General features: G+C 42.6%; 1 protein-coding gene across 1 annotated transcript in view; it reads right to left on the bottom strand.

Moving 5' to 3' along the window:
• The window catches only part of KCNJ6 (potassium inwardly rectifying channel subfamily J member 6), a 1,187,709-nt gene that overhangs the window by 939,905 nt on the left and 228,823 nt on the right, over positions 1–18,981 (bottom strand). Inside the window, exon 2 of the mRNA XM_078656852.1 lies at positions 9,875–9,925. The gene's annotated coding sequence lies outside the window, so the exon portion shown is untranslated. The remainder of the gene's footprint in view (positions 1–9,874; positions 9,926–18,981) is intronic.

Here is an 18,981-nt window from a genome sequence, read left to right as displayed (position 1 = left end):
GGACTTCTACTGGTGTGCTTCACGGCATATTTCGCTTCCAGGTATGGATCAGTCCTTTTCCCGCCACCCGCGCTAAAGGAGAGGAGCAGTGGAGGTAATTTACCTCTCTCGTGGGCATTCTGCACTCGCAGTTTAGCCCCTGTACTATTGACTTTGGCGCAGGAGGCTGTGGCAGTTTGAGGAGACCCGAGGGGAGTCCGAGTGCACTTGGGACACTGTAACATGACATTACCCTGCTTATTCAGTGCATTCGGCTGTACCAACATAACCCCCCACAGATTCATCTCACCATTCCGGGTTACCTGCATTACAAGGCATCCTGGGAGTTGCAGTCCGGAGCATGGAAAACGGACTGCACCAGCTGAGAGGCATCATTTAGGGGGAGTGGCGAACTTGTGCACACCGTGAAAACGGCAACAGGGAAGAACTTTGTGTCATGCTGATGCTGGGCGCTGACGAAGGCACACGCCGAAATGCATTCGCCGCCATCAGTTCTGTAACCGGGTGAATAAAGGCTGACTTTCCTGTTCTCCTCTGGGCTTCCGACTGCTTCTTCTTTCCTAGTTGAAGCATTTCCTCACATTGTTCGTGCGGTTTCCAGTAACGCACTTCGGACAGCCCCTGCCACTTTCTGGGTTTGGACTTCTACTGGTGTGCTTCACGGCATATTTCGCTTCCAGGTATGGATCAATCCTTTTCCCGCCACCCGCGCTAAAGGAGAGGAGCAATGGAGGTAATTTACCTCTCTCGTGGGCATTCTGCACTCGCAGTTTAGCCCCTGTACTATTGACTTTGGCGCAGGAGGCTGTGGCAGTTTGAGGAGACCCGAGGGGAGTCTGAGTGCACTTGGGACACTGTAACATGACATTACCCTGCTTATTCAGTGCATTCGGCTGTACCAACATAACCCCCCACAGATTCATCTCACCATTCCGGGTTACCTGCATTACAAGGCATACTGGGAGTTGCAGTCCGGAGCATGGAAAACGGACTGCACCAGCTGAGAGGCATCATTTAGGGGGAGTGGCGAACTTGTGCACACCGTGAAAACGGCAACAGGGAAGAACTTTGTGTCATGCTGATGCTGGGCGCTGACGAAGGCACACGCCGAAATGCATTCGCCGCCATCAGTTCTGTAACCGGGTGAATAAAGGCTGCCTTTCCTGTTCTCCTCTGGGCTTCCGACTGCTTCTTCTTTCCTAGTTGAAGCATTTCCTCACATTGTTCGTGCGGTTTCCAGTAACGCACTTCGGACAGCCCCTGCCACGTTCTGGGTTTGGACTTCTACTGGTGTGCTTCACGGCATATTTCGCTTCCAGGTATGGATCAGTCCTTTTCCCGCCACCCGCGCTAAAGGAGAGGAGCAGTGGAGGTAATTTACCTCTCTCGTGGGCATTCTGCACTCGCAGTTTAGCCCCTGTACTATTGACTTTGGCGCAGGAGGCTGTGGCAGTTTGAGGAGACCCGAGGGGAGTCCGAGTGCACTTGGGACACTGTAACATGACATTACCCTGCTTATTCAGTGCATTCGGCTGTACCAACATAACCCCCCACAGATTCATCTCACCATTCCGGGTTATCTGCATTACAAGGCATCCTGGGAGTTGCAGTCCGGAGCATGGAAAACGGACTGCACCAGCTGAGAGGCATCATTTAGGGGGAGTGGCGAACTTGTGCCCACCGTGAAAACGGCAACAGGGAAGAACTTTGTGTCATGCTGATGCTGAGCGCTGACGAAGGCACACGCCGAAATGCATTCGCCGCCATCAGTTCTGTAACCGGGTGAATAAAGGCTGCCTTTCCTGTTCTCCTCTGGGCTTCCGACTGCTTCTTCTTTCCTAGTTGAAGCATTTCCTCACATATATATATATATATATATATATATATATATATATATATATATATATATATATATATATATCCCACACAATACTCCAAACCACCTCCAGCAGCGCCGGCGAAGAAGGAGGACGGACCACTCAGTTGAGGCAAGTTCGTTTTTATTTCAACCAGTTTCCAGCAGTGACGCGTTTCGGGCTGAGCAGCCCTTGATCACACATCGGATACATGGAAATACTACCTTTTTATAGTGCATTTTTTTAAATTTAGTGCACACCCATTGACATCATGTGATAGGGTCACCTGACCATAAACATAGAAAAAATATTTGCGTTTAAATAGTATACATAACTTTGTCAATTGTAGTTGTACTATCATATTACTCACTGTATAAATACCTTTGGGGGCAGGATAGAAGTGCAATTCATTGTATATGCAACATTAAAATTGCCAATATCTAGCCAACTTTTATATCTGTATAAATACTAGATCATTTATCCAATATAGTATTAGCTATAACTGTATAAATACTGACACACCACCAACTGAACAGTCCACTGATTGTGGGTTAGAGATAACTATTACTAAGCAATATGCAATTTTTGGCTCTCAATTGGCATGTTTGCATATTATCCTGCTCCTAGATAATACAAGACAATATACAAAAAAACGCTGTGCAAAAGGGTTATAAAGGTAAAAATCTCTAATGTGCAAAAACTGTGCAAATAGTGTGCAAATGAGCTTGGAAAGTGCAAAACCGATTAGGAGAACATTTATCTATAAATATTGTTAACAATAATTCATCACTTAGAATTTCATTGTTAAAAGCATATAAATAGTAGTTTTATAAAACCATATTAAATAGACCTATCGGTAAAAACCTGTGTGCAAAGGAGGTGCTAAAATGACTGTACAAATCTATATACATCAGTACATAAAAACGTTAGAACTCACTATTTACAAAGGTGCCAACTGAATGTGCAAAGAATTTTCATTTTATTTTATTTTTTATTCATGATATCAGGGAACCTATATATCAGAATAGTGGCACTGAGGCCATTAATGACTCATCTTAAGATTTAATGGGACAGGAAGACTCAAGTAATGTGGTACCAACCAACTACAGAATGAAGGTAATGGGAATATATATATATATATAAGCTGCCTTGCAACACCCAGACCAGGGTTACAGAACAGTGAAAAGCCATCCATCTTTCACGACCAAGAGGGATGAGAAAGATGCGTTCCCTTCCCTCTCCTCCTTTCTTCCTTTTGGAGCCACTAGCAATTATGATCAGGGGTTGCGGGGCTGCAGGGAATACTGTTTGGTAATATGGATCTTAAAATATATATTTTTGCTGATGACATCTAAATAATACTGAGACAGTACTAATGGTTGAGCCCAAGAATTTGGAGATAATGAGTCAATTTTAATTGATATTTGGATTTAGAGTGAATCCCTCTAAATCTGAAAAAGTGAGAGTATGCTTTGCCCCAGAATACAGGGCACAACCCGAAAAAGTTTCCCCTTTCCGGTAGGTGTTAGCAAAATATCATATTTTGGTGTTTTAATTACACGCATGATGCAAAGACGTTTGAGTAAATTACAAGAGACCTGCAAAAGCGGTGCCTTTTAGTTATATCGTGGTTGAAAAGAGTAACAACATAGAACACATTTACCATAACGTCTGTCACAGTTTCAAGCACTCCACATAACATACACAAGGGCAAAATATATAGTTTGCAAACAGCCAGTGATAAATGCATTTGTAGTGGGAAAGACCCAGAATCTCCCAAAAATAATGCAGACCACAAAGAGGGTGGGTGGTTGTCTGGGCCTCCTTTATCTGAAACCCAAAATAAAGCGGGCCAAAATGCGTGTGATTTTTTTGAGTGGCCCTTCGGGGAAATAGAAAAGGCTCTGGCCTGTCATGGAACAGGCTTTGTTGAATAGATCTCTTTTGGAAGGTAATCTGGCTAACCCCATGTCTTAGGCCAGCAGTGGCACATGCATCAGTAATACTGTGATGACTGATGAAGCTCTGGAACAAAATCTCACGGACACCTAACTTAACAGTTTTCCACTCTCCATAGCTTAAACATATGCACCCCAATCATGATGGTAAATGTTGGACTGGTGTTTTGTGTAGGATACCCAGCTCCATTTTTGATGAAAAGGGGCAGAGATAAATACAACTGCTGAGCCAAATAAAAAACAAATGGTCTACCAATAACAGCTGAAGCTGCAAATATTTTTCTAGCACCGAGACAAAAGAAATTGAAGGGGGCCTCAAAAAATGATGTTGAGACATATGCTGTCAAGCAGTCAATAGTGGTTCATTAGAAAATGGACACCCTACCTACATTGTTTGGTTGGTCAAGACTATTGTGGTCAATGTTCACCATGGGAAATGTATTGCATGATCTTCTCGACGATAGAGAGAAATGGAAGAAATTCGAGACCATGTGTAACTCTGTAAATCACTGATAGGCCATCTCACATGTGAAACATCTTCCCTATCATGAACAAGGAAATTAAGGCAGCACATAATAAGGAAGGAACGTGAGCAGCTCCCTATGACATGTATGTGTATCTGGAAAACTCTCCGGGGTGTATACAGCCAAGGCAGAAAGTAGGCAGTTGTATGAATCCAAGCAAGTTTTTTTCCTGCCAATAAAGTAATAATAATACTTTATATAGGTGGCTTTCTCACTGTGGTAGGAAAGTACTTGAGCAAAAGTAAAGGTGCTCACTTTAAATTTACTAACATGATAATAAATATTCCTTTTTGGATCGGTATCCAGTGCCAACAAACAGGTTGTTTACATGTTACTGAGAAATGTAAACGGAATGAAAACATCAAACATATTGAACCCTAATGACGTAACTGTAGAGTTACTTAGACCACAGCCAGGTGTTGTATCACAGTGATGGATGTGACATTGCAATGCCTTTGTACCTTATCTAGTAAACTTGAAGATATGAGAAAATCAGTTCTATAGAGACTAGAATGCATCTGGATTCGACTGCCATGCTTAGCATGGAGTCAGTGATGCATTTTTATGTATTTATGTATTTATTTATTTATTTATAAATTTATAGCGCGCCTGAATCAGCCCCGAAGGGGTATCTCCGCGCGTTGCTTCTGGTGGGGCATTAAAGAACATCCTGAGATATAGGACTGTACGGATAACAGGAGAGATCATTGATCTTGTGTGAAGAGGTATGTTTTTAGATTTTTCCTGAAGGAGAGGAGATTAGGGGTATGTCTCAGCTGTGAGGGCAGAGAGTTCCATAACATGGGGCCCTTAAGCGAGAGGGCCCGTCCTCCTTGTCTTGCTCTTGTCACTCTGTATCACATTCATATTTTTACATTGCATGTTTCTTTCCCATAAAATGTGATTTAAGCCCCAACGGGCTTTTTCTAACATCTGCATAATTGATATAGCTAGCCTCGCAACTCGCGGAAGCCTCTGTATGTGGAAATTCAAAATTATCTACATGAGATCTTGATCATGAATCATGAGCGCAATAAAGCTAATAATGCTGCTATCCACTGGCCACCAATAATGATCTCCCACAGAATGATGCCCCTTCAGGCATTTCTCAAGCTGAAGCAAAGCACCCACACTGCCTTATAACCTAGGCCATATTCTACTTGTATCCAGTCACTTCTTTGCCTCACACAGAAGAATTGACCACTCCCTCTCCTCTTTAGTATGTTGCATCTCTTTTCCAGTAGTGGTGACATTTCACCCAAACCACAGAGGTAGTGGAAGTGACTGCTTTCATTTTGGTCACACAATAGTATCAAAAGAAGTGACAACTTAAACTTTTCGAGGCAAAATGGCAATTTGCCTTTTGAGCCCTGGCCCTCCTTCAGCAACATTTGTTGCTAGGCAGCATCCCATGGTGGTCTCCTGTGCCTGGCCCTGGTTCCTACATCAAGTGTGGAATTAATAAAATATATGTAATGGTTTTGTTTTGATCAGCAGTAGTGCTGATTGAGAAACATGAACATTGCTCATTTCAAGGGCAATTTGCAAGTACACGAAGTGCACCTCATGCGTGCACATTGCCTCGCACACACATGTGTGCCCTAGTGACAAAATCTGTGCTTGGTGGCACACTAAAAGGTGTGAAAAGTGTAGAGTTAAGGGAATCTTCATTGAACAAGACATGAACTGAATTCCAAGCCAGGTGCACCACCGTTTCCTCTGGCAGCAGTGCTGAATGGGCACCAGGATGCTTCAGGGAAGTGTGCAGTGTAGGCAGGAGGAAGAAACGTCAATGCAATATAATGTATTGACATATATGGACCCTGAAAGGCCCCGGTATACAGGTTGCAAATACCAACATAGGAGTAGCCCTAGAAACTCTGTGTAGAGCTAAAGACACACGCCTTTTCCGTGCGACTGCTACATTACTCCCCTGTATCATACGCTTTCTTCAGGCTTACTGTGTGAGTGTGGGTGTTAGATGTGTGGGTGGCTGCTGAGACGAATATACATATCAGATGCTCCACAAAAGGCATGAAGCAGAGCATCTCTGGTATGCTCCGAGCTGTTTTCATTCTTGGACAGGATGTAATAGGCTGATAAAATTGTGCTTTAAATATTGCATTTATGGTACCATATCATTAAGTATCAACAAGCCCGCGTCAAATGAAGCATGCAAGCGGTACAACTAAATTCACTTTTTTATTATTTTTATGAATTTGTCAAGTAGATCAATGTTAATAAAGGCTCATAGATTACTTGTTGTTACGATTCTATCTTTTAATTTGTCTGTGAGAAAATCCATCCTTTTGCCATATTTCCCCAATTGCTTTACTTCGACAGCTGGTGCTTTCTGCAGTGGTTGATGGCCTGCTGTACAGACCTGAGCCATATATGCTGTGTTTAATTAGGAAATAGTTTTTAATTTCAGTTTGACCTTCTGTCACTCTCCCACATTAGATGTACCTCCACATAGCACTGGTGCAGCTGTACACAATGCAGGTAAGTACATGTTTTCTCTCTTTCACCTAAAACCTAGCTTGTGATTTTAGGTTAAATGATTGGTATGCAGTGAAGGCCGCAGGATGTGTACCCAGTGTGTACATGTTTGTCTGTGGACATATTAAAAATCTGTAAAATGAATAAAAACAATTTAACTAAAACAAATCTGTAAAATGCATCAAAAACTTAAGGCCAGATGTACTAAGCATTTTAACGATTACAAACGCTCCAATTCAGCGTTTTCACCTAATGTTTTAATCCCTTTTTAGGAGTGAGAAAAGTTTTTCTGGCTCCCAAAATGGAATTGCAAATGGATATCAATCGATATCTGGAATGGACATGTTGTAGTCATCCTTCGCAAATAGCGACAGAGTATCTAATGTATCAATGTTTTGCAAGTTCAATCTAATTGTATTTACCGACTCCTCAAAGGAGGTGGTAATGCATTCAAAAAAGGCGCAGCATTGCATTCGCCTTCGTGAATGCAAATAAAACGTTTGTTGAAGGGTAGGCACTGGCCCACTGGATCACTGTCAACTCTTATGCAAACAACCAAACAAACAAAAACGTAGAGTTTTCTTTTTGATCACAGTCCCGTTTCCTTCAAAATAAATATGCTGCATTAAAAAAAGTTGACTTCACTGAAAGGCAATCACAGGCATTGTGGTCTGCTAGCTGCAGCAGACCACCATCACTGTGATGGCCTTCAACTGTAGTGAGTTGCATTTTGAGGCCTACCTCTCATTCATATTCATGAGGTAGGCAGGAATGTGACCCGCTATGATTCCGATTTTTAAGAATCAACCTATTAGCACACTATTTAGTTCATAAAAATCTTTAATGTGACAAAATTAATATCCACAATTTGAGATCAGTATTTTGCAACCACATATTTGTACCTCTGGTCCTAAAAGTGGTAACCTATTATAAGAAAGAGCTATAAAAGCATAGTTTAAGTATATTGTTAATGTTGTTTGAAAAGACTATTAGTAATGCTCGATATATGTTTTCTGTAACCCTTCTGGTAGTTTGCAGTATGAAATATACTCTGCCTGAGCACAACTGAGTGAGCCCTGTGAGTGTGTGTGTACATAGCTATATATATGCATGTGTGTGTATATGTATGTGTATATATAAACTCCTCAGTTTCTTTATGAAAAAACCCAATGCTAAGCCCAATTCCTTTCAGCGTGGAAGTATTTTATTTCGTAAAGCGAAATGCCTGACGCGTATCGGAGCAGCCACTCCTTGGTCATATATATATATTACTTTCTGGAAACACACTCTCACACTCTTTACTCCCCTTTCTGAGCCTTCTACTTAGTGTATTGTAGGTCAGGAGACAATAGCCAAGAAAGAAAAGGGAAAAATCTACGGAGCCTCCAAGGAGGACTCTTGGGCTCGTTGTAGTACTTTTGCTATTTAGAACAGTGAACATTTAGGCTCTCTGGAACCAGCCACCAGAGAAGACCAAGACCAGTATACCGTCTGTGGTATTTTTGGGCGTGAGAAACAAGCTCCACACAGCTAAGCCAGCAGGCACTGATAATAGCAGTAGCGGCTCGCAGAGGTAACGCTGTGGGGCGGTGAGGCGGGACGGGGGTTCGGCTGGGTGGGGGGTAGTGGAGTCTGACATACAACGGCAAAGATGAGTGTAAATAAACAAATAAATATCTGCCGTCGTAAGTCAGACTCCACTACTCGCCACCCAGTCCGCCCCCACCCTGCCTCACTGCCCCACAACGTTACCTCTGCAAGCCGCTACTGGATAATAGGTTCTTGGTGCATGATATGGTAGGGTACCTTTGTTGTCCTAAAGCATGAGCCCATGAAAGAAAATGCACCAAACTGTCTAAAACCTGAGAGAGAGAAGCTCCACAATTTCATTAGGACTGGCTAGTGGCTGAGGGCTTTCCTATACACAATACCATGCTTGGTAACCACCAAGGAGACAATCTTCCTGGAACATAAACAAGAGAGGAAACATCCCATCTTTCTTCTGAATTGAAAATGCATACCTTCCTGCTTTGGGAGTGGAGAAAACTGTCTTCAACTTTCTCTTAGCATTTCTGCTTAGGCACTGTTGGACACCCACTGGTAAGAAGGAAACAGTGGTCTGAGTTGAAAACTCACCAAGATTTGTGACATATTTAATCACACTAATCTAATGTGTAAAGGGCTAGACCATATAGGTCATCAGTCCGAGAGTCACGCCTGTTAATGATCCGAGGTCACAGATCAGGATGATTAAAACATTCCAAACTCTTCAGCCTTTCTGTCCTGTTCATATGTGATTCAACAAACTCAGGAACTTCCTCCCATGCCTCAACCTACAATTACATAACTAAGGTTGAATATTGTTTTTTTTTCATGTCTATGCAACGACACAATATTCTAGTAACAACTATAATGTACATATTGCCCACAAATGCACTCAGGAGAATAAATACAGCTCTCATTGTCTTCCAAAACCTTGGCGAGTGCCCCAGTTTCTTCTAGGCACCTTTATCACTCTCCACCACCCTGCTCAAACTCTACGTTTTTTCTAATGCTTTCTATAGCAAATTGTCTCATAGGTAACACACTTTGTTGAACAGATTGTGCATTCTTATTTCACAGCCTAGCATGCAGCAGAGACACATCTCCATGAGGCTTAGCTTGTGATACTTTAAATGCTGATTTTGAAGACTTAATAATCTGAAAAGAACAACGATTCCATTTTGCCCACAGGAATGACTACTTTTCAGTTTTTTCGTTGACATCTGTCTTGATATTTCCAAATTCAAGAGCCCCATACATCATCAAAATCGATTTTCAAAAACAAATGTATACAATATTGCAAGCTGCACCCAATAAAGATCAAATAGGAGACAACCAAAAGCAACATTATTTAGAGCAGCGGTGGATAAGGAAACATTTCCAATCTGTAAAGCAATTTCCAAGGGCACAAGAAAAGGGAGCAGAGGAGAGGAGAGGCAAGGAGCCTTTAAGCAGAACATTCTTTAATCTCAGGAAGATAAAAGAAAAAGTTTACCTCAAACTCCAAGGTGCAACATTCTGTAGCTTGCCTCCATCATTGGTGTATCTGAAGGGAACAAAATATCTCCATCAAAACTCAATCATTTGAAATGACATAATCAGAAGAATAGAATAATGAGCGAATGTGATTTAGAAATCTCAAAACTAAATTCTCATAGTTTCATCTAAAATCATGAGTTGCATCGAGAAGCCCCAGCTCGTATTTATAATCCATCTGCATCTTAAAGGCAGCCTTCTTTCTCTCATCTGACTTCAATAAATGGAGCTATCTGTGTGCCAAGAGCTAAATAGGAAAAGAGCAGTTTCATGCAACTTATGTCTGCTTGTTTTGTAAGAACTACCTCTTGTCCCTATATATTATCAAACGTTTTATGCACCCAGGTGTCTGTGCAGCCAATTAAAAATGACAAATACTTTCCACCAAAACATGGATTCACTAAGTATCCAGGATAAACTTCCAAGAGAAGAAGACATAAGGATATCTTGAAAAGTACTCTAACACATTTGATAACTATTCCCCAATGTACAGATTGTGTGTGCGTAGATTCATACACTTACAGTGTGGGAAATTTCACATCAAGAATGTCTGCAAAGTGTGAAAATCAGAATAGTCGGTATGCAGTTCGGGTATGTGGAACTTCAGCACACACCTTCCTTGGTTAGAAATATAACCCCAAAATTGTGTGCTCATTACATGAACGTACATGTAGGAACTATGTACAGTCGCCCTCAACACATAAACAGCAAAGAGCCACAATCTAGGGGGTTTTCCCTAAGAATTCCATCTATTATGTGCTCAGACCTACATCAGGCAAAAGGAAAAGACATTTTGTGGATAATGGAGTGGCTATGGTTCTGAAATATGTTATAGAGTGTATGCGTAGCTCATATTGGTGACCACAAAACCAACGAGCAGCAGCTAAGTGCGCCTCTCGAGTGGCAGAAAGTTGGATCGTAGGCCCAACTATGCTTAAAGGTAGGCTTGATAAAACAATCAATTACTACAGTGCATTTTCTTAAGAATGTGCCACCGATTTAGATTGTCAGAGGACAGCACACTAGCAGCACACTTCTTTCTTGAAATAAACCTGGCAAACTCAAAAGCAATCCGTAGACGCAGGTTTTGTGATGCTTTGCGGTCACTGCAAGCCTCTGACCTATGGAATATCAGCATTTCATCTGCTGAGTTCATAAACTCCTTTATAGATCCACCAGACTTCTTTACATGCAAAAAGACAAAGAGAGCCTGGCAAAGCATGCTCATGCCTGGCAAAGTATTAACTCTCACGATTCTCTAAAGACACAAGCATATTTAAAGTAGGGTTTTCACATCGCCATAAACTTAAATTAATGTTCCTTTCGCCTAGGTATGCAGCTAGCTCTGCATCAATTAATCAATCAAACAATCAAGTGTCTTGTAGACTGTGACTACTCATCCGAAAGGGTCTCAAGGCGCAGGGGGTGGGGACTGCTGATCCATCGGAGGCACTGTGGTTCCGTCGAAGAGACAGGTCTTGTGGTCCTTCTTGAATTGAGGCAATGCCAGTGATTGCCTGAAGTGGAGAGGCAGGGTGTTCCAGATTTTTGCTGCATGGTAGGAGAAGGATCCGTGGTCTTGCGGATGTGTGGGTCGGTGGCCAGGGCAAGCTGGGCAGAGGGGAGATCTCTGGTGGGTACGTGGAATGCGAGGCGGTGGTTGAGGTATGCAGGTCCTGTGTCATGTAGGGCTTTGTAGGCGTGTGTTATAAGCTTGAAGGTGATTCTGTTGTTGACTGGGAGCCAGTGGAGGTCTCTCAGGTGGCCAGTGATGTGACTTTGGCAGGGATTTTGAGGATGAGTCTGGAAGGGATGTTCTGAATGTTCTGCTGTTTTTTGAGGAGTTTCTGGGTGATGCCGGCGTAGTGTTTGCCGTAGTCGAGTCTGCTGCTGTGCTCATGAGTCCCTGGGTGACTGTCTTTCTGGGCTCGATGGGAATCTACTTGAAGATCTTTTAGATCAGGCATAGCGTGAGGAAGCAGGCTGATGAGACGGCATTGATCTGGCAATTCATAGTGAGTGAGGAGTCCAGGGAGATACCAAGGTTTCATGCGTGGTCCTTGGCTGTGGGAGAGTTCTAAGTGCTGCAGGCCACCTGGAGTCATCCCAGGCGGAGGCGGTGGAGCCGAGGATGAGGACTTCGGTTTTCTCTAAGTTGAGCTTGAGGAGGCTGTCCTTCATCCAGATGGCAACAGCCTTCATCCCGTCGTGGAAGTTGTTTCTTGGCGACTGCTGGTTTGTTGGTGAGAGAGAGAACAAGCTGGCTGTCATCAGTGCAGGAGGCAATGTTGAGTCTGTGGTTCCTGACGATGGCTGTGAGCTGGGCCATGTCGATGTTGGTTCACGTACCACACTGGCAACAACCGGCAAAGACATATTGAAGAATTTGGACCCAGGCGAAGCTAAGGGCAGGAAGGCTGCTGACCCACTCCAACTGTTGCCTCTGAGACGAAGAGCATTGTGACCTGGTTCACATCCTAAGTGACTGCCCCACTGTCAGTCCCTCATGAGGGGCAGTTAGTGCCACACTGAGTGAGGTTCTGGCAATCCCTTTGCCGCTAGCCCGTCCCTGGATCCTACTCCATGATTTCACTGACTCTCTCACCCTGTCCCGCTATGATTGCCAGGTGCTTGCACTGGCGTTCTCCCCTCCCCACGCATGAGGAGTTGCTCTCAGACATGCACTGGACGGCTTCGTATGAGCAAGTCATTTATAACCTACAGGGCAAGGTGGAGACCTTCCTTCGTACTTGCGCGTCCTTCTTGCAGGACGACAGGCACTGAGCACTAGTTGACTGGTAGGTAGGTCTGCATGGCTTTCGTGGGCCCCAAACTTTAGCCACATTCCCGCCGGCTGCTTCATGGGTTTCTGCCGCCAGCACAGGCCTGTCTTTTGTCCCCCTTCTTTCCTTGTGTCGGCCTTCACCTCCTCCTTTGCGCCCTTTTCTTACCCCTTATGGTTCCCTCCTTTCCTCCCCTTTTTTTCCCTCACTCCGTTCTCTTATTTCATTTGCCCTTCCATTCTTCTCATTCTCCTCTTGCTTTTGCTCCCTTCTTCACCATGACCTGGAACCCCCAGCATTATCCTTCCCTGTCTTCCCTTTGTACCCAGATTCACCTGAGTGTCATCGGATTTCCCGAGCCATGGCGTTGCTGCGGTATTGTGTCTTTCTTATATACTGTGTGTGCCCATGTGTTTACTGGTATCTGTGGTCTACCCCTGCACTGTACTGACTGGTGCACCCTGTTGATCTGGTTTTGTTCCCGGTTAAGCCCGAATAAAGAAATAAGAGACATGAAGTCATCCAGAAATTGTATTCCCCCACTGCCTTGTAAAGACATACCCCAAGGGTATGGCACTCTTTCTAATAGCCCTCCAAATGAATTGTCTACTCTTTCTTCTAGGCACCTCCATAGCTTTGTGTATATTTTTGTGGACTGCTACCCAGCAGCGGTATTTTTTAAGAATTTAGTTAAGGGGTATCTCTTTTCTACATTCTCCTGTTGTGCACTGTTATTTCTAAAGGATATAAGCTGGCTATACGTGTAACCTTCTTTCAAACTATGTATCCAGACACCCATAGCCAACATCGCAGGATCACAAATGTAAATATAGAAAACATTGAATTCATAATGTTGGCAGCTAGTTCATTCATCAGTAAACAGCCGTGACCCCAGGGAAGTGCTTGATTGTATTTAGCATTGCTTTTGTTTAAACTGGCTCTTTCGGTTTAGGGAAAAAAAGATTGTGATGAATCAGAATTGTCACTTTAACAACATTTGTTTTTGACAGTGCTTCCAGAGGATGATAGCTTGGCCTTTAAAAGAATGAGGGTAATTACATCTCAGAAGGATTTGCATTCTATTGCAGGACCTACAAGTAACAATCCATTATCCTGGCAAGGAATATTTGTCAGTGATCTTGAGCTAATAATATTCAAACTGACTGCACCAGGAAATTAACCCTTGACGTGTGAAAGAATGCCTCCATTTATCTTGTATGAAATGCATATCTCTACTCAAGTTTCAACTATTTGCAGATATGCACCTCATGGTGCAGAACCATAAGGGGATTATTCCAAAATGGTGGCACCAAATGATCATGACAAAAAGTCCTCTCCCATTTAGATCATATAATACACAGTACACACTTCCTCCATCATCTGGTTGAATTATGCACGACTCTAACTATCAAGATGCAAGATTAGATACCATTATTCAGGTCTCACCAGTGCTCCAGTCATTTGTGCCAAGGAGAGTTGCCATCCGGTTGTAAAAAGTAGTGTAGAGGCTCCTTATTAGAAGGATGAGTGGTAAATGAAGGTGGCAGTAAGAAGGCCACTGTCAAACACCACTCTTATATCCTGATTACTGGAAGGAAAGCGTTCATGTTCCTAATGAGGGCTATCACCTACCTAAAAGTTTAAATGGAGCGAGAGATGGAAGATGTAGCAAAATACTGTTGAAATTTGAATCAAGAGGCTAGAAATTAATGGACAAAAGGAATATCCATCTTCAAAAAGCAAAATACCAGATAAATTGCAAATTACATGTTTTAAATATGTCAAATTTCACAAAAAGCAAGTTTTTTTAGAGCAACCTTTCATTGATGCTCCGATTCTCCTCCCCAAGGTGCTAATATGATGATACTTCAGGTGAATTTTAAAGGTAAAAGTAAGTATAAGTGTCCTAACCTTACTCCTGTGATTTTTGTAATGCCACTTCATCTAGTCGACTACAAAATGCCATGGGCCTGTACTGAAAACTCAAGACATCAATCATTGGATTTACTGTCAGGGCAAAAGATACCAGTTTACCAGAAGGGTGAAGGAGCAAATGCACGTAAACTGTTTTTTTCTCCACCTGCAAAACATTTCTCCATATGGAAGTACTTCTTCCCTACATCCTGTTAAAATAAGATTTGTAGTCTTGTTTAAATTAGGTGTCAAATACCAATGCTTGTGAATACCCGCTAAGATACAGATTTTTGGGTTTTCCTGACTGTTAGACCTGACATCCTTGGCATGATATTCCTCCAAACTTTTAACCTTAACCCCTACTGGTTGCTGAATTTGTTTTTGTTGGCTTTATGACTTCGTGTAATTTACTAAACCTGACCAGTGCTAAAGTGCTTGTGCTCACTGCTCCCAACATGCTAAAATTGGACCACACCTAATTAACACTTTTAATTTATTTGTAAGTCCCTGGTAAATGTTACAAGATGTATGCAGGGCCTTTAATTGTAATGCTACTAGTGGCCTGCAGCACTCATTGTGCCATCCAGTAAAGTAGCACTTTAAAAACATATCTCAGGCCTGTCACTGAAGCCTGTAGTGCAGTTTCAAACTGACAATTTGACCTGGCAAAATAAACCTTTTGACAAGCTTAAATCTTCTTTTCTATTACTTATAACTTACCCGTAAGGTAGGCCCAGAACGGTCATAATTAAAAACAAAAGTGGTTCTGTTGGGTAGCAGCAAGAATTGTTTTGAAAGAAGGCTAGGTCAGCTCATTACACAATAAAGTAAACCTCTCTGAAAACAACTGAAGTTCAAACCTTTATATAATAAAACACAATCACAAATATGCAGGAATTACTTCATTCCGTTTTACGTTTCAATTAATGCTAAAACATGTGGTGAAAAGTGACTGTTGGTGAACAAGGTGACCAGTGCTTTAAATTCAGTGACACCTATGTACACATTTATACAGGGGGGAGTTCTTTTGTTGGAAGGCCAGAGTTTTGAGTTAATACTCCAAGGAAAACAGATGGTTGCTGTGCAAGTTCCTGGAGGTATCTTGACCAATATTGAGCGTCGACGTTTCGACCCTGATGCGCCCCAGTCGGTGGTCGCGGCGGGTTTTTATCAAGACAGGGGGCTGGGGGGGTATTGGGGTCTGGTAGGACAGGAGGATATATCACAACCTGGAGGGGAGCCCATGGGTCAACCCCGAGTATTTCAGCGATTGAGCAGTGGATCTGAATGCGATCAACTGCACGGGGAGAGCGCCGACTGAGCTGTCAGCAAGGTGCTCGAGGACGCTCTTGCGTGTCAATTGCTAGGTCTTGCTGACACCCACCCTCACATACGCTTCAAAGGGTTATGCCTCCTCCACACACAAAGGAACCTGACACAAGGCCTGCCCTGCTTTTTGTCACCTGTAGACAGGTTGGAGCCTTGACAGGGGAAAGGGAAGACTTTTTCAGGACAAGATGTGGGGGTAGGTCTTCTGTCTAAGAAGGAAAGTTGAATGTTGTTGTCTTCATCCCAGGCTACCTAGAGTGACTCCAAGAGTCGGTTAGCTGACCTCTTGTGTGAACTACAAGGACACAACTAGATTCTGAGGGCTCTCTGCAAAATACCCAGCTGACCTGCTGTAGCTGGACCTGCTTGAGCCTTGCTGCTTGTTTCTGCTGGAGTGAGTCCTGAACTCCAAGAGGCGCCACCCAGGCCAGCATCAATGAAAGCTGCTCCAAGGAAGAACATTTTAAAATCATGAAGTTAGGGATCCTCGCGACCATGAACGGGTCTGTTAGCGCCAAGACTCTGTCACCCGTAGTGACTACCAACACAAAGCTCTGGTGAAACCGGCTCTTTGCGCTGAAAATGACTGTCAGCAACAACTGGCAAAGCAAGACATGCACTTCGCGCTACAGCAGCAACAGCAGCGACGACTGCCAACACGAAGCTATAGCAATGACTGCCCGTGTCGCTCAACTGGTTCTTCATGCTACAGCAACAACCACACTAAGTGCTCGACCTGCTTTTCACGCTACAGCGACAACCATCCGGGATGCTCACCCTCCTCCTTGAGGTCACCTCCAACGTGAACAGCACTCTTCGTTCTGTACTTAGAAGGTAACTGTTCAGCTGGACTAACCTGATCCCTATATCCGACACTCGCTCCATCGCTCTTGGTCTGAGCTCGTGACTTTCCCAGTCTAGCACGTCCAGATGACAGTGAGTGGCGCTTTGTGCTTTAAGATGCTATTCTCACTAAAAACTTTACAATGGAAGATTTCCAGTTCTACTGATTGGATAATTGTTGTTCGGATGTAATTTTACTTCTTAAAATGTACTTATTTTCCTAAATTGGTTTGGGATTTTTCTTGTGTTGTGTTTTCAAGATATTATTGTTTGTGTGCTGTATAAATACTTTACACATTGCCTCTAAATTAAGCTTGACTGCAATGAGCCACGCTATCAGAGGGTTAAGCACAAGTTAATTTAATGATTTTTTGTGGTTCAGTCTTACACAGACTGTGGTTGTTGCCTGGGTGGCGCTTCCACCCATCTTAACCAATAACCAGGGGTGGATGGAACTCACAGAATTTGACTCCGGGGAATTCCGTGGAGTTACAAAAAACCTCTGTGGGCTGAAATAGGCATGTTGTGGTGCTCATGCTGTGATTTAGTGCCGGGCGGAGTTACTCGAGTTTATTTTGCTGCCCATGGAGTAGATTTTCCACTTGAGTGTCAGCCTTCTGACTGCAAACAGTCATGAACACCTGCATTGGCAAAATCGCCGCATATGTCCTCCTAGCGACCAAATATCACACTGGCGGATGCCAAATCTCACTCACCAATTTACTGTTTTAGTGCATGGGAAGATAATATCGAGCCACTGTATGATTGGCGGAATTGACTGGAACTCTGTGTTACCAGAACAGAACAGAATATTTTGGCCACCCCTACCAATAACCACATTTCTTAAAATTACCTTCCCAATGGCCATCACCTGCCCTTACTGTAGAAACCTTAATTTTCCTAACACTATTTGCAAACCTGCAATTTTCGAAAATCGGCCATACTTGCCATATTTTAACTGACATAAGTTGTATTTACAGATTCACATCTGTGAATATGGAATTGCCATTTGCGGCTGCAGAAGGACATTTTTTGTGCACCAGAGATAAACTTAGATGTGTAAAATGTGGTATACATTGAGCCCTTTTACATAAATTGAGGGTATTTATGTCTTGTTAAATCGTATCTTTGCACTCTGTTTCTTGTCTACACTTTGGAATCTAATGAACAATAAGTTAGATTTCAAATGTTTTGTAAAATGCTCAATTAGATTCACAGAAAAGATTTTTGATTTATCTAATTTGTCTTAGTTTAATTTGCAATTTGTCGTGAGGTGGTTCATTCCAAGGAAATGACCCATTTGTTGGTTTTATGCAGGTAGTGCCTGGAGCACAATCCTTGCGATATTGTTGTCATGTTCCCATCTGATTCTGAATCCTTTTAGTTAAGTATTATTAAGCAGGTACTGTGACTGTTGTGAGTGGGTTTCTGGTATGGCTGGCTGTTGCAGTGATAGCTGATTTTCTCCTGCAGCTGTCCTATTGTTATGTAATGTGTGCTTGGTTCTGGTTAAATATTTTGTCTTACAATGTGAAGAGTCTTTGTCATGTACAAAAGAAAAGGATTTATGAGTACCTTGAAAGCTGGTTATGAGATTTTCTTTCTCTTGGAAGCATACTTGAATGAACGAAGTATTTTAAACTTCTTTCATAGAAATGTATGCTGTTATAGAAAATAAATAAGCATGGAACTGAAACATTGAGGGCTATTTCTGCTGGGATACAGAGTTTCGTTGCTTTTTTGGCTTCTTAAATGAAATACAGTGAAGGGACAGGGAAGGAAACATATTTGCCACATCTGTAAAGTTATTGCGAAACTGATTCCACAATGCAAGTACCTCTATGTACAGTTATATTATTTCGAAACATATTGAACATATTTTTGTTTAAATATTTTAAATGATGAGTCTTAAATAAATAGAAGTCGTAGGTTAGGTTTCCAGCAGGAAGCTAGAGTGACAGTTCTGAAGACTGGTAAATCAATCTGGAAGAAGGAAGCCTTAATCAAGGCTCATAAAGAGGTGAGCTTCTATGAAATTAAATTTCGGTGAGTGTATTCTGATTGATGAGCCTAGAGGATTTTGCCTATATGCTCTTAAGAAGATTCCACTGTGTGAAAAGGTTGGGCACAAAGCAGCCAATCTTTAAAACAACGAAACACTTTGGGGCTGATTTAGATCTCGGTGGACGGGTTACTC

The sequence above is a fragment of the Lissotriton helveticus genome, chromosome 8 (assembly GCF_964261635.1).
Source record: "Lissotriton helveticus chromosome 8, aLisHel1.1, whole genome shotgun sequence".
Classification (NCBI taxonomy): Eukaryota; Metazoa; Chordata; class Amphibia; order Caudata; family Salamandridae; genus Lissotriton; species Lissotriton helveticus.
The sequence above is the reverse complement of the archived record's forward strand: the minus strand, read 5'-3'. Positions and strand labels throughout refer to the sequence as shown.